General features: G+C 39.4%; 1 long non-coding RNA gene across 1 annotated transcript; it reads right to left on the bottom strand.

The window, feature by feature from the left end:
- Positions 1–2,038: 2,038 nt before the first annotated feature.
- Positions 2,039–2,720, bottom strand: LOC127083207 (uncharacterized). The gene is made up of 2 exons (XR_007788336.1): positions 2,689–2,720; positions 2,039–2,593 (listed from the first exon to the last, which is right to left on the bottom strand). It is a non-coding gene; the product is annotated as an uncharacterized LOC127083207 (long non-coding RNA).
- Positions 2,721–22,361: the final 19,641 nt, after the last annotated feature.

Genomic DNA, 22,361 nt, shown 5'->3' with positions numbered 1-22,361 from the left:
CCTGTTAATTGCACGAGTATGAGTTATTGGTGTTGATGAATCAGAATCTCTGTCTCTACAAACACCCAGTCTGCCAAGTGTCAGCATTCTCATAATCATGATCATTCATATATCATGCATAAAAGGAAATGCAAATCATGCATAGCCGAAATGTACTTCGTGCTCATTTTGCATTGACCCAGGTCTTGTTGTCGATCCTAGATCCTTTGACCTCTAATTCCAGCTTGTCTTTGGTATCCCTAAACCAACATCCGGTTTTCCCGGTCATTTTCAAGTCCAATTGTTGCTATTCCGGGGTCAGGTCATACTTGAACCTGCTCTGAAGAGTTTTTCCAATTTTTGATAAATACTATTCAGGTCATGTATGAACCTGTTGTTGAGCTTTTATTCCGGGGTCCGGTCATACTTGAACCTGCTCTGAAGATTCTTTGTTCAATCCTATTCAGGTCATATGTGAACCTGTTGTTGAACCTTTTTATTCCGGGGTCCGGTCATACTTGAACCTGCTCTGAAGATTCTTTGTTCAATCCTATTCAGGTCATATATGAACCTGTTGTTGAACCCTTTTATTCCGGGGTCCGGTCATACTTGAACCTGCTCTGAAGATTCTTTGTTCAATCCTATTCAGGTCATATATGAACCTGTTGTTGAACCCTTTTATTCCGGGGTCCGGTCATACTTGAACCTGCTCTGAAGATTCTTTGTTCAATCCTATTCAGGTCATATGTGAACCTGTTGTTGAACCTTTTTATTCCGGGGTCCGGTCATACTTGAACCTGCTCTGAAGATTCTTTGTTCAATCCTATTCAGGTCATGTATGAACCTGTTGTTGAACCTTTTTATTCCGGTGTCAGGTCATACTTGAACCTGCTCTGAAGATTTTTCTCTGTTTGTTCAATACCATTCAGGTCATGTATGAACCTGTTGTTGAACCCTTATTCCGGTGTCAGGTCATACTTGAACCTGCTCTGAAGATTTTTCTCTGTTTGTTCAATACCATTCAGGTCATGTATGAACCTGTTGTTGAACCCTTATTCCGGTGTCAGGTCATACATGAACCTGTTCTGAAGAGTTTTCTCCTTGATTATTCCCCAGCGTTGTCAGGTCATATATGAACCTGTTGTAGCATCTTTTCCTTTATTCGGGTTCGGTAAGTCATGTGTGAACTTACTTGTACTCTGAATATTGTTTATCAAATCTCACTTTGAATAATCCCCAGTGTGTGTCTGATTCTCCAACAAGACTGTTTCCCCAGCAAGTTGTTTTTTACCCCATTTGTCTGTCTTCCTGTGGATCATCAGTATTCCCCACATATTGGTCTGTCCAGTAGCATCTCCTGTCAAGGGTCCACCATATCCCTAGCAGGGAAGAAAATTAAAAAAAAGAATCATGCATCCACGCATATCATCCATGCATATCATATCATATCATATCATATCACATCATGTCATAGGGATTCAGGATCAAAATCCGGGTCTTCTTAGTATTTAACCATCTCCCACTATGATCATATGAAGAGTGTCCTGCTTCATATTCTCTAGTTGAAGATACTTAAATAGGGGCAACTGTCATACCCCGATTTTGATCCTGAAATTTTTCCATTTTTTCTTTTATTTTTGCATTTGCATACATTCATCAGTATAAAACGGATTTTAATATCTTGACTTTTTTTTATTTTTAATTTGATTTTAATTTCAAATTAAGTTTAATTCCAATTGTCAATTTAATCTTAATTGTTTATTTTTACTAATGATTAAAACTCTAATCGATTTTTATTTCCAAATGAATGTTAGAGTTGATATCCAAGTAATTTTAAATGAATTATAGATTAATTTGTTTTTAATTCGGTTTTTTGCTGATTTTTTATTAGTAATTAAATTGATATTCAAACTAATATTGGATTATTACAAAGAAATCCACATCCATTTTTATAATCAAAATCCAAAAAATCCATTTTATATCCATAGTACATTTCAAAATCAGAATGGCATTACAACATTGTCATGAATTACAAAGTCATCTTCCAAAGGACAAACAATTCCATATCAATACATTGCTAGTATTTATCCATGAGAATAAGCATTGATACTAAAATGTGACATTACATGTTGTTCTTACAAAAAGGTCCCAATCCTACACTAGCTTTTATGCTACATGACATAGTCCAAATACTAAAAGGAGAAAAATTGATGGACCTTCCAATGGATAATGATGGAATGTGAAGATTATTATTACTATTATGATTACAGAAATAGCTTGCAAAAATACTGCAGAGAGAGATGCTGCGGTTGGTAGAGAAAATTTTGATGAAACAATGTTGTTGTGGCTACAATGACGTCAAGTGGCAAATCTGTTTGCTACGACCTGCTTGTTCTAGAAGAGTTGCTTAAGAATTCATCCTCGTGTGCGTTGTACATATTTCCAACAAAAGGCATTAGCTCAAGATCAACTAAGGTCTTTGTTACACGTGACAAAAGAATTTGATGCCGACTTAAATATTGGTATATATGATGGTGATACTTCTCATAGCAAAAGGACATGCCAGCAGGTGCTTCCAACCTTTATGCTCACAAACCAAACTCAGTATGTCCTCCTGCAACATCAAAACACAATGAGTTTCTGCATAAATTTACCCAAATTTACCAAGTTTCGATGCATTGGATTGGCATGGGCAAAGAAGAAGTCTACCGTAAGTAAATGTCGGCATGATGTGAACTACGAGGCATGATTGTTGTTACTTTGGCTTCAAGTCCGTCCGACCGCCCCTTTTGAGCCTAGAAGCAAAATAGAATATCGTGTTAATACCGAAGTTGTGATAAGATCATTCGACTTTCCTGAAGAAAATATAAACTGCATACTAGATTTGAGTACTGTGTTAAGTTCAAAGGCTACTGTGGATGATTGTTTGGTCACCTCTCACTTGCAAATCCCGTTATACCAGCTTCCGAATCAAGGCTCCCTCTTAAGCAATATAGCTGATGCATTTTTGTTAGAATTAACTGTTGCTGCTGTGACAGTGTCCACGTCTGCAAAAGGTCCGAAAATGTGCATAAAAAAGGCTGGAATAAAAAGATTGCGAAGACTACAAAAGAAAGGGACACATTACCATCAAGAAGAACGAAAGCTCTCGAAAGGCACAAAGTTTGTGAGGTTCACTCCAAAACTGTTGTAGTCATGGTGATTGGAATTGAGTAGAGGTTTCGTCAACAATGTAGCAGATTTACACCGACAGGTCCGGGGACTCCTTGGAGCAGGAGGGATAAAATATTACTGAATCAAATGCAAGCATAATTCAGTGTCTTTTAAGCTAGCAACACCGTAGCTCTTTAGATGGCTCAATTTCTATCCTTTGGGATATTGCAAATTACCCTGTTCCAAGTAATGTACACCTAGCCGGAATCCCACTAGGTATCAAATGGAAGCATTAAAACCTGCATCTGCAAAAAGATCCAAAAAAAATGCGCATAAGAGTTTTGAAAGTGCAAGACATAATAACAATAGCAACAGCAACAACAGTTGCTTTTGTTCATTAAGATAAAACTCCTGCCAGTTACAGCACCAATTGGGCGGATCTACATCCTGAGTTCCGCTATAAAACCGAGTTTCAGAGTCATGAGCCTGAGTTTGACTTGGAAATAGAAGAGAAAATTAACAAAATAAATGGTGGCAAACAGCATACCAACTTCTGCAATAACACCATTTGTTCACCTGCAACAAACAATAATTCACAAAACAGCAAAAATTGAATCGGCGGCGAGTCGCAATCGGAACCGCTGCTCATCGTAAAAATGGTTAAGGCAAAGTTTCACCAGTAACCGGGTCGTCGGAAGGGGTCTTCCAACGGAAACCGATGAGCACCCGAAGATTTACCGAATGAAGCTTTGGGCAACCAATGAAGTTCGTGCCAAATCCAAATTCTGGTATTTCTTGAGGAAGTTGAAGAAGGTTAAGAAAAGCAATGCTCGTGCAAGCGATTCCACAGCTATTCAACAGTCAACATTTTGGCAGTCCCAACTTCCCAGTGCGACACACAATCATCAAAATCAGAATATTTTAGAATCAATGGATATTGATGCATTGGACGAAACCACAAATCAACCAACCATAATCTGCAAAAAAAAATTAATTAAACCAAATCACGTTTTCACCATTGCAACCTTTTCACTGCAGTAACAAAGATTAACAGCAAAGAGTTAAATTCCAAAAATTCCCAAATCAGGGAAGAGACAAAAATCTAAGAGAAAGTTTGAGTTCAAGGTACCGTTTCCGGAAGTGTAGCGTGAAACAAGATAAAAGCACTTCTGAGCATCAAAAAGACTTCTGGAAATTTTCTTCTTTGAGCTCTAGAGGCCACATCCGAAAACCCTAATCTGGAGCATAAAAGGAGAGCAAGAGAAATCAATCGGAGGACGAAAAATTAACGACAAAAAAATTGAGAGAGGGAGGCGGATTGGAAAAACAGAGCAAACAGAACCCTAAATCGAAAAATCAAACACAAACCTATTTGGGAGAGGGAAGGAGCGAGGTTGAGCCGTCGTTACCGTCTTCACCACCGGAGGTGAGCTCTCTTTTGCTTCAGCCTTTGTTTTTTTGTATGATTCGAGAGTGATTGAGAGAAAGGGTTGAGGTCGAGGATGGATTGATTGAGGGAGATGAGGGCATTTGGGTGTGAGACGTAGCGAAGCGATTGAGGATGTGAGGGAGGTTGAGCGAAGCGTTTGGGAACGAAGTGGGAGAGACGCGATTGAGAGAGAGGGTTGTGGGTTAGATTGTGAGTCGAGAGAAGAGGGATTGAGAGAGACGATTCCATTTCTTGTTTTTCTTTCTGTATTTTCTTTTTTCAATTTATTATTAAATAGAGTAATTGGTTTTAAAAAAAAACATTATGAAAAAAGATCCCTTTAATTTTCCTAGGTTAGTTAGTTGATAAATGTTTTAGTTTTCTAATCTATTCCTCTTGGTAAACCCAACAGCCATGCGGCTGGGTTTAATTGCCAGTAGACTAACAGTTCTTTTTCTATTTAGTTTTTTATTTTAATCTTTTTTTTAATTTACCTTAGTTTATATATTTAAAATTAGTACTAAAATAACATCTAGTTGGTAAGTGGCCTGGTGGAGAGGGTGGTTTTCATAGTTTCAAGAGTAGTGGGTTCGATACTTGTATGTAGCACTTTCTTTTTAGTATTTCTTTTTCTTTTAGTATTTCACTTTCTTTTCTTTCAGCATTTTTTTTTTAGTATTTTATTGTCTTTTAGCGTTTTGTTTCTTTTAATATTTTTTATGACCATCCATCATGCATGCAAAACCATTTTAAAACTATAAAAATCATTTCTTTTCTCGATTTAATATCGAGCCCTTTTTTTTTCACACCCTTGTAAGTCGATTGCTTTTTAAGCATCGCCGTCAACCTCACATAGCTTACTCTTGGGCTTTCTTACAATGAGTCGGTTCTCTTGCACTTACACTCATGCATTATTTGTTGTTTGGACCCGATTTAATTATTTCATGATTTTGAATCCCCATTTGACAAAATGTACCCCACTCCCCCGATGTGTAATAATTTTGTACTATTTTATTTCTTTATTGCTTGGTTGTTTAGTTAATACTAACACAAGAATAAAATCAACAATTTCAAAAAATACAAAAAAATATGACTCGATCCAACGTCGAGTATTTTCTCAATAAACAAATCATTTCATTTCTCCTTTCTATTCCATCCTATTTCAAAAAAAAACTTCATCAAACGCTTGATCCAACGTCAAGCCATTTTTTCTAATAAAAACTCAAAAAATATTAATTCATAGTTAAGACCTTTTCAATAAGATGGAAGTGGAACGTGGTGTATACCGCGCACTCCTGAGGCTAGGATTCGAGATGTATATCTCGCCAATCCTAGCTCTCGCCATCATTCAAGTTTATCCACTTTGTTTTCTTTCAAACACTCATTCAAATTTCTCTTAAACGTCCATCAATACTTGATCTAGGTCAAGTCATTTTCACAACAAAACTCAAAATACCTAATTCTTATTTAACACTTTCTCAATAAAGGTGGAAATGGAACATGGTGTATACCATGCACTCCTGAGGTTAAGATTCGAGACGTATGCCTCGCCAATCTTAACTCTCGCCATCGCCTAAAATTGTCAATGCGGTTTCTTCAAACCCCTTCACAATCAAATTCCAAAATACCTAATTCCTATCTTAAACTCTTTTAATAAAGATGGAAATGGAACATGGTGTATACCATGCACTCCTGAGGCTAGGATTCGAGATGTATATCTCGCTCATCCAAGTTCTCGCCATCACTCAAAATACATCCAACCAATCAAACTCTTTCTCGCCGCCGTGCGATTAATCAAAAACCTTTTTCGTAAACGAAAGGTATCTTGTCTTAAGTGATACAAAACAATGTTTCGGCCACGATTGTTGAGTAGAGATAAATGACGCTTTTCCGAATGTAGATTTATAAATCCGTTCGATGTGTGGTATGCGTCCACTCCTCATCTATTTTGGGTAAAACGATGTTTTTGTCGATTAATACAGTATAGTTTTCGCTAAAATCGACCAACAAACAAACATTTTTCTACCCAGAACTACGTAAGCCTTGATTTCTCTTTTGAGATACGTAGGAGCAGGATTTGTAAATCTTGTCAGGCCCACTAATAAAAAACTTAGGTTTAGTCCTTCGTCAAAAATCCAAAAACATTTTCCTTTCTTTTATTCTTTCTTTCCCACCTAATAAATTGAAAAGCCTAACATTTCAAACTAACATTAATGCACACAACTGACCTAATGGTTCCCGTTGAGTACAACGGACGTGAGGGGTGCTAATACCTTCCCCTTGCGTAATCGACTCCCGAACCCTGATATTGGTTGCGATGACCATATCTTATCCTTTCTTTTGTCTTGGGTTTTATCGATATTTCCCCTTTCCTTTTTAGGAATAAATAAAGTTCGATGGCGACTCTGTTCAGTCCATCATTGCGAGCGTGCGATCGCGCTCCGCTTTGAAGTCGTATCCCCATTTTTTTTCGAGGTGCGACACTAAGGAGCCTAGCTCTTACCAATAATCCAAAGATATACTTAGGTGATATAACCTTATTCGAGAGATAATGGATAGAGGAGATGTGAAGATATGCATAGTACTAACACATGGCAATGTCGCTGACCCACTAACAAAGCCTCTTACACAATAGAAGCATGATGATAATACTAAATCTATTAGTATTAAGGGTATGTGTGATTGGCTCTAGTGCTAGTAGGAAATTGTTGTTGTAAGCCCTAGAGACCAATAGTTCTATTAGAATATTGTACTTGTATCGAATTTTTTATTAATAATTAAAATATATTTCTTTATAATGTTTGTTTTTCCAAAAATATTAAGTCCCTAGAATAGCTAGTATGCTAAATGAAACATTAAGTGTGACTTAATCATGAGATCCATTAAACATAAGGAAATTATTCTTAAAGTATCGATAGTTGAGATTTATTGTGAAGTGAGATAAGAATAAAGCATTGAGACTATTATAAGGATAGATCGATGATTACATCTTATGGATCATGGATAAAGAGTTATCAAGTCTTCACATATGTATGAATATTAGGAGTAATATTTATACTGGATTGACCCGCTATTAGAATACTACATAGAAATTTATGCAAAGTGGCAGGAGTTATTTTCATAGTGAGAGTGGTGTATACAACCATTCGACATGAAACCACTATGGACCCTAGATGTGGAGTTGAGTATTTTATTGTTGATCAAACATTGTCCCTAACTAGATGACCATAAAGACAGTTGATGGGTACTCCACAAATCATATTGAGGTACATGAGTGATCTATATGGAACTTTTGCATCCTACGTAACAGGATAAATGTCAAAGGGCCCAATATTGAACTGGACAAGGGTGACACGGTCTATGCCTTGTGTTCAATATAGACATGAGGGGCAAAGGGCAATTTTACACACAACTACTATCACATAAAGGTTTTGTCAATGAACATAAAATTTTCGTGAATTAGGTAGCATTGATGTGTTGCTAGATACCGCTTACTATTTATGATATTAAATGTATGATATAATATAATTTCCAATGTCACGAGAACCTACAGGGTCACACATATAAGGACATATTTACGAGAGATAGAATAAATAAGGAAACGTGAGGTATTGTGTACTAGAGAGAATTACGGGACACCGTAAGGTACTGTGTATTTATGTGGAATATGGAACACTATGTAATATAATAATAATAGTTATTATTGTTGAGAATATAATTCATGGTGTCGAAGCATGTTGTTGTCGAAACACCTAAGTGTCGAAGTGTAGAAATGTCGAAGTGTTGAGGAGTTAGCCTCAACAAGGTTTTTTACTTAGGCCCAATTTTGTAGTGTCAGCAGAATTATGTATTTTGGGTTTTGCTTGAGGAGCAAGCAAGCCCAAAATCTATAAATAGGGAGTAACCCCTATCATTGTAATATAACACATACTTGCAGTTGCAAATAAAAAAATCTCAGTTTGAGAGCAGAGTGTTACTCTGCATAATTTCTTCTTCTTCTTCCTTGTCTGAAAACCCTAATCTCTCTTTCTTCCCCAATTCAATTTTGTTTCTTTCCATTAGCATTATGCACCGAAATATTGCAACCAAGATTGGTTGATTCACTCGAGTTAAGAGTGAATAACAATAGGAGTAATCAATCAGAAAGATTGATTCTTGTTCATCAAGATTCGTTCAAAATTTTCCATAGGTTTTAGTGAATTTTTTGAAGGAAAATTGTTAAATTTACAACAATTATTATTATTATTATTATTATTATTATTATTATCATAATTATTAAATATAATAATAATAATAATGATAATAATAATAAAAGTGTATTTATTATAATAATAGTTATTATAATAATATAATAATGTAATAATATTATTATACATATAGTGCACTTAAGTTGGGCTTTTTCAGCTTATTGCACATGCAAGTGGTTCTATAAATAGAACCCTTGTGTAGAAGCTTTTAAACTTGATGCAATTATGTTTGTAAAACCTTACCTTAATTTCTCTCTCTCTCTCTCTCTCTCTCTCTCTCTCTCTCTCTCGAAGTCTTCCTGCATAACAGTTAACACTGAGATTGAAGGCAAGTCATTTGTTTGGACTGAGTAGAGGTGATGATCACTGTTCATATCTTATGATCATTCATATGATTCTACATCAAAGGTTTTAATCTCCATGAGAGGTAACTATTTCTATCACCGATCATTCTCGTTCGTAAGGATCGACTTAAGGGAATTTTTTGTTCTTTGTTGCATATTATATCATGATTTCCCTTCAATGATCTCCACTGAATTACAAAGTATGGTGTGATTTAAGTTGCGCCCGGAGATGCATCTTCAGACACAGGAAGATAATTTTCGTGTTTACAGAGGTGTGAGGCGCATCCCATAGAGTGGAAAGAGCGTACCACAAACAAAACATTAAGCCCAAAAGGACCAAAACTCAAAATAGAAAGATAAATAATACTAGCCCAAACTAAGTAAGAATGATTATGTAAACAATAATAATATATATTCTACATTTTCTAGAGAGCGGTATGACATATCTCTCTCTAACTTAGCATGTTTTCCCATTTCCCTCTTCTCTAGGGTTTTGGGTGGCGTGTTTGATCTGTGTTTCCCCAGTGCATCTAGTTTCTTCTTCAAAAGGTTTTTGGTTTATTTCTTCTCTGTAGAATTGTTGGTGTCTTGCTTCAGGGCCGATTGGTAGGTGTTTGCTTATGGAGAAATGGAAGAATATCCCATTTTTGAAAAAGGAAGAAGAATGTGTTATAACGGCGGTGGATAAAGTTAGTAGTGAGGAAATTATTCAAATAACTTTAGCAAGGAAATTATGGACGAATAACAATTTCAACACCAGAGCATTCACGAGTACATTGATCAGCGCATAGAAGCTCAAAAATCCAGCGGAAATCCAAGAGTTAAGCAAAAATCTCTTTTTGTTCTGTTTTACCACAAAGCGAGATCTGGAGAATGTCATGAGAAATGGTCCATGGAGTTTTTATATGAATTTGTTGGTACTGGCTTGTGTCTCAAGTGAAGAATAACCCTTTAATTTGAACATGCATTTTGGTGTCTTCTGGGTTAGGATCTATGGGCTTTCCCTTAATGCTCAGATCTGAAATAATGGCAGAGAAAATCAGAGGGATTTTCAGAACTTTTGAGGAGATGGACCAGAAAGAAGCTCATAGGAATGGTTGTTTCCTCCGGATAAAGGTGACAATGGATCTGAAACAACCTTTAAAGCGGGGTACAATGGTGAGATTCAAATAGAAAAGTCTTCGGGTTCATTTCAAATATGAGCGACTTCAAACTTTTTGCTTTGCTATGGAAGACTAGGATATCAACTCAAGGATTATGACACATTAAGATATTTGAGCGAAGAAGGTTATGAAGATTTGGAAGAGCAAGAGCTGTCTTATGGCCTTTAGCTTAGATCTTCTCCTTTGTTAAGAGTTCTAGAAGAAAAAAAGAGGAAAGACTCCAGCTTTGGGACGTGTAGCAGGAACCTTTTGAACATTTCTTCTAGCCAAAGTTAGTGTGGTACTAAAGGGAATGAGAAAGAGGGGGATGTGGCAATTGACCAAAACTTAGCAAGTGGAAATTATCCTGAAGAGACTAAAGGTTTGAAGGATACAATCAAACAAAACAATATCCTGGAAATAGAATCGGTGGAAATATCTCTGGGTGCGGTGGATATCTCCAATATCAGGAAAGGGGAATGTCCAATTTCTAAAGGTGCAACAATCAAAAAGAAGAAATGGACAAGGAGGAAAGTCGGGAAGAAGGAAAAACCAGTTCAATTAAAATTATTAGAGGGTGAAGGTGGGAAAAGAAAGTTAGTCGATGTGATGATCACAAACGGTAACCCAAAAGACTGTGGAAATGGAGAAAAGAGCTTGTACCAGAGGTGGTGTTGGAAATCTAACACTGCCTACCTCAATGAAAATCCTCAGTAGGAATTTTAGGGGGTTAGGGAATCTCCATGATGTTCGAGCCTTTACAAGGCTCATACGTCTGGAATATCCCAATGTGGTGTTTCTCATGGAAATATGCCTTCGGTAGGAAAAAATGTAGGTTATTCAATTTAAATGCGGTTTTGACTTTGGTCATATTGTGGAGTGCAATGGGTCAGAGAGATATATATCAAGAGGGTTGGCGTTGTTCTGGAAGGATAACCTAAATATAAACATCATGTCCTTATCCTCCAATCATATTGGTGGTTCGATCTTAGAGGACTATGAGGATCAGGATTGGTTCTTCAATGGAATCTAGGCTTCTCGGAAGAACAACATAAAAGGAGAACTTGGTTACTTGTTAAAGAGTTGGTGTAGTGAAGTGGTGATCGTGTAATCTATTTTAGGGACTTCAATGATATGTTAGCTGAGAATGAAAAAGTGGAGAAAATTCCAGAACTTTTGGCCAAATGTCTTGGAGCCATCAAACCTTGGAGCTATGTAGTTTATTTGATTTAGGTTTCAAAGGATATCCATTCACTTGGTCCAACGGTAGGCCAGAGGAAGAAAACATTTAGTTCCACCTTGACATGGGATTAACAACTGATAGCTTTATAAACATGTTCTCTCCACTCATGGTTATCCACCTTTCTCACTTTGGATCAAATCATGCAACCATTCAGATTGACCTTGAGTCTAATATGGAGTAAGCTAACATGTGGAGATCTCACATTTTTAGATTTGAGGAGATTTGTATGAGAGATTCCATGTGCAAAAAATCTTGTGAGGCAGTTGTGGAATGGGAATGAGTACAAAGGGCACCTAAATCTAAAGGTTATCCAATGGTTGTATGATTCTTTCAAAGAGTATAGATTAGGAATGAGGACTAAATAAATTAAGAGAATTGAGTTTTTTCTCGAAGACAAAATTAATTGGTCAGCTAGCAAGGAGGATATGAAGAATTTCAAGGCGCTCGAATGTTAAAGGAACAATCTCTTACAAATGGAAGAGACTATTTGAAGGAAGAAAAGTAGAGCAGTTTGGGTAAAGGTTAGGGATCACAACACATAGTTCTTTTAGGGCAAAGAAAATCAAAGAAGGAAAACTAACTCCATCAAGAAACTTAAGGATGATAATGGTTGTTAGTGGAGAGGTGACCTACATTGTGAAAGAATCATGGTGAACTATTTCTCAGACATTTTTCCACAACCTCTCTGTCATACCCAAAAATTTTCCTTACCCTTAATTCAACTTTATCTAACTCATGTTTTCAAATTCATATGCATTTCATCTACCATAAGCATTCATCAAGACATCCATTCATTTGCATACAATCATTCATTCATTGGTTCAAAGGGTTGCAATTGGATTGACTAAATATTGGGTTTTGACCAGATGATTAGATTGATATTGTGACTTGTGATGCAAGATATTGTGAATTCCATGGAAATTCTTATGGTATAAGGGCCTCTTGGTATGTGCTTACTTGAAAAATAAGTTATCATGTTGCAATTGACTTTTTGGTCAAGGTTACCTTTTGAAGATTGACTTTTGCCCAATTTGTTTGGACTTTCTTATTCAAGTTGGATCAGGAATTCATTTTGGATATATCCTTGGGAAAAGTAGAAGTTGAGGACATTCACACAAGAATTGACTTTTGGTCAACAAAGTCAATCATGAAAGGTTGACTTTTTGTTGACCAAGTCATGATTGATTATTTCATTACTATTTTCCTTGGAATACACTATGGTTTCAATTGAATACTGATCCTTGCACTTATTGCATTCAAGAAGTAAGAAATTCAAATTTAAATGATCCAAAATGGAGGGATAAATTTTATTACTTAAAGGATAAGTTACAAGTCATTTAGTCAAAGAGCCAAAGTTCAAATATAAGTTACAAGGATATTGGAAACTTAAAAAGAAATTACACTTTTTTTATACAATTGACTTTTGGTCAAACGGTTGACCAAGCCTTGCCCAGAGTTTGACCTAACCTTAAATCTACCTTAGAGTTATCTTTTCTCAAACTCCATCTTCATTCAAACATCTTTATTCAATGTCAGATTGGCTTTCATGTATTTATGACCTTGGCATGCCATGACCAAGCTTGCAACCAGCTGTACGAAACTTGCACCAGACCTGCAACATTCCAAAAACCAATGTAATACATGAAATCATGTTCAATCAATCCACACCTAATCCATAATAGTGCAGCAAAACACAAACAGATATATCATTGTTAGATGCCAAAAAGTGCTTATTTGAGCTATCATATGTGGGCATCTTTCACTCTATTTCCTTGCTAAATTGTCAAAACCACCTTTGTTTTAGATGAAATGCATTACATTGATAAACGATCTTGGTACCTTTGATTTGTGTGTTATTGTGCAGGAAGAAGGCATGAAATAATTGAAAATGAAGACACAAGAAAGTTGGCAAAGGAACCAAAGAAATCAAGCATTCATCAGCCTGCTCGCTAGGCGAGGGTTGTGGCGATGCACTCGCTAGGCGAGCGCCCAGCGAAAAGCTCCAGTAAAATATCAATAAATTCGCTAGGCGAGCTGCTGGCGAAGGTGGTAGCGAGTTCGTTCAGTTTTGGTGAAAAGCGCAGCCAGCACTCACTCGCTAAGCGAGGCTCTAGCGAGTTTCCAGCGAGGATTCCAGTAGCCAAACCTTTCAACCTCGCTGGAGCGAGGGTTGAAGCGTGCCCTTCGCTAGGCGAAGGTTTTGTTCGCTAGGCGAACATGACAGTCTGAGATACCCTGTGTCTCTGGGCGCAGGTGCCTCTTGTGCCTCAATTTGACCCTCGCTAGGCGAGCCATTCTGCTCGCCTAGCGAGCATGACAGCCCAGTACAACTCTATAAGTAGCAAGTGCCACTTTTGAGAGCCATACCTTAGTTTTTACCTAATTTTTCCACTTTTGTACTTTCTTAGAGATATTTTCCAGCATTGTTCTTAGGATCTTTTATGCCCTAGATTTCATTTCTCTTCATCTAGTAACCATCGTCTACAAAAAGAAGGTGGATTCCCATCCAATCTCGATTATCCGACTTGGATGTTGATCAACCTTCTTCCGAAACTTGCCGACCAAGCTACCATGAAAATGAGTAGCTAAGTCATCCATTTGTCAAGGTTAGATGTAGGTGATTACTAGCTTTGTGTGTAAATGTAAGGATCTTCATGTGTAAACTCTTTAATGGTGAATATATGATGAAAACTTTGTTTCTATTTAAAACTCTTTGTGTTGGTTTATGATCGAGAGATGTTTACCAACTCTTGACCTAGGTTTTCATCCAATCTTGTTTATTAGCTAGAGATAGTAATGAATGATTTTGTTCACCATAAGGTTGAACCAAAAAGTTGTCATTTTGATAGATTGTGTTCGAGAGAAACAATGGATCAAAATGGGAAAACTCACAATGTGTGTTCGAGAGAAACATATTGGGAGGACTTTGTGAAATGATTTATCATCTAAAGGAGTTTATATGATTGTTGACCGAACAAATACATGCAAAGTGATCATCGAACCCTAACTTTGGCAATATTTCTCATTTATTCAAACCAAAACTTTTACCGCAATTTATTACCTTTTTATGCAAGATAACGTGACAACCAACCAAAACCCTACTGTTACATTGAGCTAGAATTAATACAACCATCGAACGGCGGTGATATCTTACAATCCCTGTGGATACGATAACAAAAACCCGACACTTAAAATTACAACTAACAAAATGGCGCCGTTGCCGGGGATTGTAAATTGATATTGCGAGCATCGCAATGGTTGTTTAAGTTTTAGCTTGTGAATTTTTGACTTGTGCTTGTAATTTGTTTGGTTTAGTGTGCAGCTTACATTTTATGCGAGGGCAAATCCCTGTGGACGAACTTCTTTTTGATCCCGAGATCGAGAGAACCGCAAGGAGGCTCAATAGCAAAACGAGACGTAGGAGGCAACAGGCTAGACAACGCCAAGAGAAAGGAGAAAGTTCTTCGACCACAAATCCACCACCATTCATACCAAACATGGAGCCACCACCGCCACCACCTATTTCTACTCCATGCATAAATAGTCCCAGGAACACCGCTCAGTTTGCCAACCACACAGGAAGGCAAGCTGAGATGAAAACGGGAACTCTAAATTTATTATATGGAAGTCCATTCACCGGAATGGACCATGAAGACCCATTTGCTTTTCTCACAAAATTTTATGAGATAGCATTGGCTGCCGGAGTGGATCAGGCTCAGGAGCTTCCGTTGTTCAGACGATTATTTCCCCACGCTTTGCTCGGTAAAGCAAAGGATTGGTACTTAGATCAAACACCAGCCGTAATGACAGACTGGAACGTGTTAGAAGAGAAATTCATCGAAAGATTTTTCTCCCATAACCGATTCATGGAATCCAAGACGGCCATCTCGGTGTTTTCACAAGGAACCAGTGAATCCTTAAATGAAGCGTGGGAAAGATTCAAGTCCATGCTTCGGAAATTTAAAGCTCATCTCACAACAAGTGGAACTCTTAACGCAACAAATCAAAGAGTTAAGAGAACCGTCAAAAGCTAAACAAATAGCTTGTTGTGAACTTTGTAAAGGTGAACATGACACCGGATTTTGTCCACCTCCCGGTTTTGACGAAGTAAACTACATGGCTAATCAACGGGACTATCAACCGAGACAACAACAACAACAACAACCTTATCAACCGCACCCTCAAAATCAACAACAATTCCAAGGGAACCAAGGGTTCCAACCTAGAAGCAACTATTATCATAATCAAGGTTATGGAGGTGGTTCTTCTAGCCGTCAAAACCCTCCCCCAAATCCGTATCAATCTCAACAACCGTCGGTCGTCAATTCTAAGTTAGAAGAGACATTGACGCAATTCATGCAAATGTCAATGGCCAATCAAAAGAGCAATGACGCGGCTATAAAAAATCTCGAGACTCAAGTTGGGCAACTTGCCAAGCAACTCGCGGAACAACAAACCGGTCCTTCCTTTTCGGCAAACACGCAAACAAATCTTAAGGAGCATTGTAAGGCAATCATGACGAGAAGTGGGAGGGAGTTGGGTAGTGAGAATAAAAAAAGAGTTGAGAGTGAACAAGGAGAGAAAGAGAAAGAAATTGAGGAGGAAATATTAGAGGAAAATGTTGATGGTGAAGTAGGAGAGTGGAGTGAGGGTGAAGAAGTTGAAAAGAATAAAAATAATGGTGAAGTTAAAAAGAAAAAAAGTGTGGAGATTGAGAAAAATACAAGTGATGAGGTAATAAGGGAGGTAGTGAAAAAGCCTAGATGGAAGAGTGCTAGAGTTGCAAAGGGAAAGGAGGTAGTGAGCGCTACTCCAATCCAAAACCTTCCTTATCCTCATGCCCCGTCCAAAAGGGAGAATGAACGGCATTACGCCCGGTTCATGGATATTTTTAAACAGTTGCAAATCAACATTCCGTTTGCCGAAGCCTTGGAGCAAATGCCCAAGTATGCCAAATTCATGAAGGACATACTAACAAAAAAACGGAGGTATACGGAACCGGAGACCATCGTCCTTGATGCGAGCTGTAGTGCCATTATTCAAAGGACGCTTCCTAAGAAAGAGGTTGATCCGGGAAGAGTTACATTGCCGGTTAAAATTGGTGACGTCTATGTCGGGAAAGGACTTATTGACTTGGGGTCAAGCATTAATCTTATACCTTTGTCAATTATCAAGAGACTTGGCAACATTGAGATTAAGTCCATCCGAATGACGTTGCAATTGGCGGATAAGTCGACGACCCATCCTCATGGCGTAGCCCAAGATGTTTTGGTGAAGGTCGACAAATTCTTTTTCCCGGTCGATTTTATTGTTATTGATATGGAGGAAGATGATGATGCTCCGCTCATCTTGGGCCGACCGTTCATGAAGACTGCGCGAATGATGATAGATGTTGATGACGGTTTAATGAAGGTGAGAGTTCAAAATGAGGAAGTTACATTCGATCTATTCGAGGCAATGAAGCATTCAAAAGATAGAAATGATAGCTTTTGCATCGATGTGATCGAAGACGCTATTATGGAGGTTTCAAAGCATATTCATGAGATATCTCCTATGGAGTTAGCTCTTGACGACTCATTGGAGGTTTTCACTGTTGAAGAAGAGCTAGCTCTTGAGGAATGCTTAAAGGAACTTGATAGTTTAGACGACCTACAACCATGGGAAGTAGAGGAGGAAAACTTGAAGAAGGAGGTTATTGACGAAAAAGCGCCAATTGAATTGAAAGTGCTACCCTCTACTTTGAAGTATGTATTCCTAGATGAGACCGAGGCAAAGCCGGTCATCATAAGCAACCTTTTGACAAATGAAGAAGAAGCCCGTCTAATCATTGTGCTAAAAACAAATCAAGAAGCCATGGGTTGGACTCTTTCCGATCTAAAAGGAATTAGTCCATCCTATTGTATGCACAAGATTTTGATGGAGGAGGATTTTAAGCCGGTGGCTCAACCACAACGCCTCTTAAATCCTACCATGAAGGAGGTTGTTCGAAAGGAAGTTGTAAAGCTATTGGATGCGGGAATGATTTACCCGATCTCGGATAGTCCGTGGGTTAGTCCTGTGCACGTTGTTCCGAAGAAGGGTGGAATTACCGTAATCCGAAATGACAAGGACGAATTGATCCCTACTAAAGTTGCAACGGGATGGAGAATGTGTATTGATTATAGGCGGTTGAATACCGCGACTCGAAAGGACCATTTTCCACTCCCATTTATGGATCAAATGCTCGAAAGACTATCGGGCCAACAATACTATTGTTTTTTGGACGGCTACTCCGGGTACAACCAAATTGCGGTTGACCCGGCCGATCATGAGAAGACGGCTTTCACGTGTCCGTTTGGAGTGTTCGCATACAGAAAAATGCCCTTTGGGCTGTGCAATGCACCGGCGACTTTCCAACGATGTGTGCAAGCCATTTTTGCCGATCTGATAGAGAAAACAATGGAAGTCTTCATGGATGACTTCTCGGTATTTGGTGGGTCTTTTAGTCTATGCTTGGCGAACTTGAAAACGGTGTTGGAAAGATGTGTGAAGACCAATTTGGTGCTTAATTGGGAGAAGTGTCACTTCATGGTGACCGAGGGGATCGTGCTAGGCCACAAAGTCTCTAGAAGGGGGCTTGAAGTGGATAGAGCTAAGGTTGAAGTGATAGAAAAATTACCTCCTCCGGTGAATGTGAAGGGCATCCGTAGCTTTTTGGGGCACGCCAGGTTCTATCGACGCTTTATCAAGGACTTCTCAAAGGTGGCTAAGCCTTTGAGCAATTTGCTCGCTAAGGACCAGGTATTTCTCTTGACCGATGATTGTTTGCAAGCTTTCGAAACTTTAAAAGAAAAATTGGTTACTGCTCCAATAATAGTCGCTCCCAATTGGAATGAAAATTTTGAACTAATGTGTGATGCGAGCGACTACGCAGTTGGAGCGGTACTTGGCCAAAGAAAAGATAAAAAATTTTATGCGATACATTATGCAAGTAAGGTTCTTAACGAGGCTCAAATAAACTATGCCACTACAGAAAAAGAACTACTTGCAATAGTGTATGCGCTAGAAAAGTTTAGATCTTATCTTATAGGGTCTAAAGTCGTTGTGTATACCGACCACGCGGCGATTAAACATCTGCTAACCAAACCGGATTCGAAGCAAAGGCTCATCCGTTGGATCCTCTTGTTACAAGAATTTGATGTGGAAATAAAAGACAAGAGGGGGTCGGAAAACTTGGTAGCGGATCATTTATCCCGCTTAGTGAATGTGGAGGTTACCGTGTCTGAAAAGGAAATCCGGGAAGAATTTCCTGATGAAAAACTGTTTAAAGTTCAAGTTAGGCCGTGGTTTGCAGACTTTGCGAACCACAAGGCTAGTGGTTTTGTGCCTTCCGACCTAACTTCGAACCAAAAAAGGAAGTTCCTTTCGGATGCGAAGTATTATGTTTGGGATGACCCATACTTGTTTAAGTTGGGTAGTGATAACCTATTAAGGAGATGCGTTACTGGCGATGAAGCGCAGAGTATCCTTTGGCATTGTCACAACTCGCCTTACGGCGGACACTATAATGGGGTTAGAACGGCCACTAAAATTCTTCAATCGAGATTTTATTGGCCCACTATTTTCAAAGACGCACATACCCATGCGCAAAGTTGTGACAGTTGCCAGAGAAGCGGAGGGATTGGTAAGAGAGATGAGATGCCTCTCCAAAATATCCAAGAAGTCGAAGTATTCGATTGTTGGGGCATAGATTTCGTAGGACCATTCCCACCCTCTTATGGGAACGAGTACATGCTTGTCGCAGTCGATTATGTCTCTAAGTGGGTTGAGGCGATTGCCTCACCTCGGGCGGATGCGAAAACGGTGATAAATTTTTTTGAAGAAAAACATATTTTCCCGTTTCGGAACCCCCCGAGTGTTGATAAGTGACAGAGGGTCACACTTTTGTAATGCACCTTTGGAAACTATTTTAAAACATTACAGTGTATCGCATAGGGTGACAACTCCGTATCACCCACAGGCTAACGGGCAAGCTGAGGTCTCTAATCGTGAGATTAAGAGAATCCTCGAAAAAACCGTGTCTAATTCAAAAAAGGAGTGGTCCCAAAAATTGGACGAAGCATTATGGGCCTACCGTACGGCCTTTAAAGCTCCAATTGGCCTAACTCCCTTTCAATTGGTGTTTGGTAAAACTTGCCACTTGCCGGTTGAATTGGAGCACAAAGCCTTGTGGGCCCTAAAATTTTTAAATTTTGAAAATGAGTTGGCCGGTGACAAAAGGAAGGTGCAACTACTTGAGTTGGAAGAGATGCGCAATGCCGCATACCACTCAAGTTGGTTGTACAAAGAAAAGGCAAAAAAGTACCACGACAAGAAGCTCCGAAGCAAAGAATTTGTGTCCGGACAGTTGGTCCTATTGTTCAACTCCCGGTTGAAATTGTTTCCCGGGAAGTTGAAATCAAAATGGTCCGGGCCATTTCGGGTGAAAGAGGTGAAGGAGTACGGGGCTATTGTCATCGAAGACATGGACAAGAAAGATAGTTGGACCGTGAATGGCCAACGATTGAAAGTTTATCTCGGCGGTCATGTGGATCGCGAGAGCTGTGCTATACCGCTTGATGCTCCTCTATGAGCATCACACCGTTGAGCTTAGCCAACGTTAAACAAGCGCTAGTTGGGAGGCACCCCAACATTGTAAGTATTTACTATTTTTTGTGTTGTGTTGTGTTGGGTTTCCTAGTGCTAACCATGCTGGATGAACATGAAATTGCTGCCTTTGAAAAAGCACTTGCTGTCATGCTCGCTGGCTGCTCGCTAGGCGAGGCAGTAGCGAGCAGACTCGCTAGGCGAAGCAGCAGCGAGCGCTGCATGACAGCACTTATTTAAAATCTCAGCAGGGCACTCATTTTGCCCCAAACACAATTTTTCTGTTTTTCGACTCTGCTGAGGAAATTTTTACAGAGCTCTCCACACTCTCTCATTTTCATCTCTCTCACTAACAACTTGGTTCCCTATTTGGAGATTGCAAACCCTACACCACTTCACATTTCAATCTATCACTGTAACTAAGGTTTGCCCTACTACATTTTCTTTATTTTTGAACTCTGTATTTCCAATTTGAATGACAATTAGGATGAGTTGTGGTATGGGAAACTTTAGGTTTGCATTAGGGAGTTTAGGTTTTGCAAATTGGGATTTTAGGTTTTGGAATTGGGGATTTTAGGTTTTGCATGTTAATATGTAATCCCCAATAGCTTAGAACGGTTGTTTAATTGATAAATCATTAGGTTCTGAGATTGAAACCATTAGAGTATGGGTTTTGGGGAAATATTCTCTGAACATGCTGAAAACCCCCAAAACTCGTAAGGTTCGCTAGCACTCGCTAGGCGAACCTGGGGCGAGCGTTTGCTGCCACTTCGCTAGGCGAAGCAGCAGCAAGCCTGACAGTCTTTTGAAAAATGGTTTTGCTGTCTAATCTGTTTGGTGTGTGTTGTTTCCTTTTGTATTGTGCAGATGGAATCAAGGTCTGGAGCGTCAAAGAAAAGAAAGGGAGGAAACACTTCCCGGTCTGTACCTATCCAGTTTGATAACGACAAATTTGTCGGTCCGAAGCAGGCCGCCAGGTACATTTCTCTGGAGAAACGGAAAATTCTTCCGGAGAAGCGATTCCTCATCAACCCTCAGGGCACGAACAGAGCATTTGCCGGGTTGATGGACACTATGAAGTGGGATCGGTTAATTTCCCCACTTGAGCATTATGACATAGCAACGGTGCGTGAGTTTTATTCAAACGCACTGCCTGATGACGACGAGCCCTTTACTTGGATATCTAGAGTGGTCGGGCGTCCAGTTGCATTTGATTGGGATGCCATCAACCGAGTCCTTGGGGAACCGCTCCAGCTGGGAGCTGAAGAGAGGGACACATACCACACTGACCTACGGCTTCACCGGGATGTTCCAGCCATTTCTGCCGCCCTGCTATTAAGGGGGAAATCTGTTGAGCTGAACCCATCTGGGGTTCCAATGAGGTATCACAGGGAGGACATGACTCCCATGGCTCAACTGATACTGCTGTTGGTGCTGACGAACATCCAACCTAAGTCCCACACCTCTACAGTGCCGATCCCAGTGGCACATTTGGTTCACAGTATCCTCTCCAACGTCCAGATCGATGTGGCGAGGATCATCGCTAATGAGCTTAAGTCCGTGATCGAAAGCGGGCTAAAGTCGGGGGCTCGTGTGAATTGTCCCCTAGCTTTCCCGTGCTTGATCATGAGTTTGTGCATTCAGGCAAAGGTGAAACTACCGTCTCGGGGTCAGGTAAGGATCCCGCCACCTATCGATGACCGGTACGTGGCCAAATATTGTAGAGCGAAGAATGCCAGAGGCAGTGCAGCTACAGAGAGTACCCGGGCTTCTGATGGTCCTGGTACTTCTACTCCTGGACTTGATCCCTACCTGCGAGCTGTGTGCGATTACAGTTTTGAATGGATGGCGGCATCCCAGAGAGCCATGATAGATATGCACGACTCTATGCAGCTGTTACAGCTGCAGGGAAGTGGTGCTCATGCCTTGATGACGCGTGAGCAGTTTCTGCTTAACGCCAACTGGCCTGTGGACAGGCCTGTCTATGGTGAGGGGGCGGGCGCTGGTGCGTCTTCAGGTGCTGCAGCTGATGATGATGATGATGTTGAGGATGATGAGGCTACCGGTTCTGAAGCCGGTAGCGAGGAGGATTCTGAGCCCTTAGAGGGTTAAGTTTTTGTATTTTTCAGTTTTTATGTTTATTTCTATTGTATTTTCGGATTCTGTATTTTGACTTTGGTTTTGTACTTTTGGGGTGTT

Source organism: Lathyrus oleraceus, chromosome 5 (genome assembly GCF_024323335.1).
Source record: "Lathyrus oleraceus cultivar Zhongwan6 chromosome 5, CAAS_Psat_ZW6_1.0, whole genome shotgun sequence".
Classification (NCBI taxonomy): Eukaryota; Viridiplantae; Streptophyta; class Magnoliopsida; order Fabales; family Fabaceae; genus Lathyrus; species Lathyrus oleraceus.
This window is presented reverse-complemented; position numbering and strand designations above follow the sequence as displayed.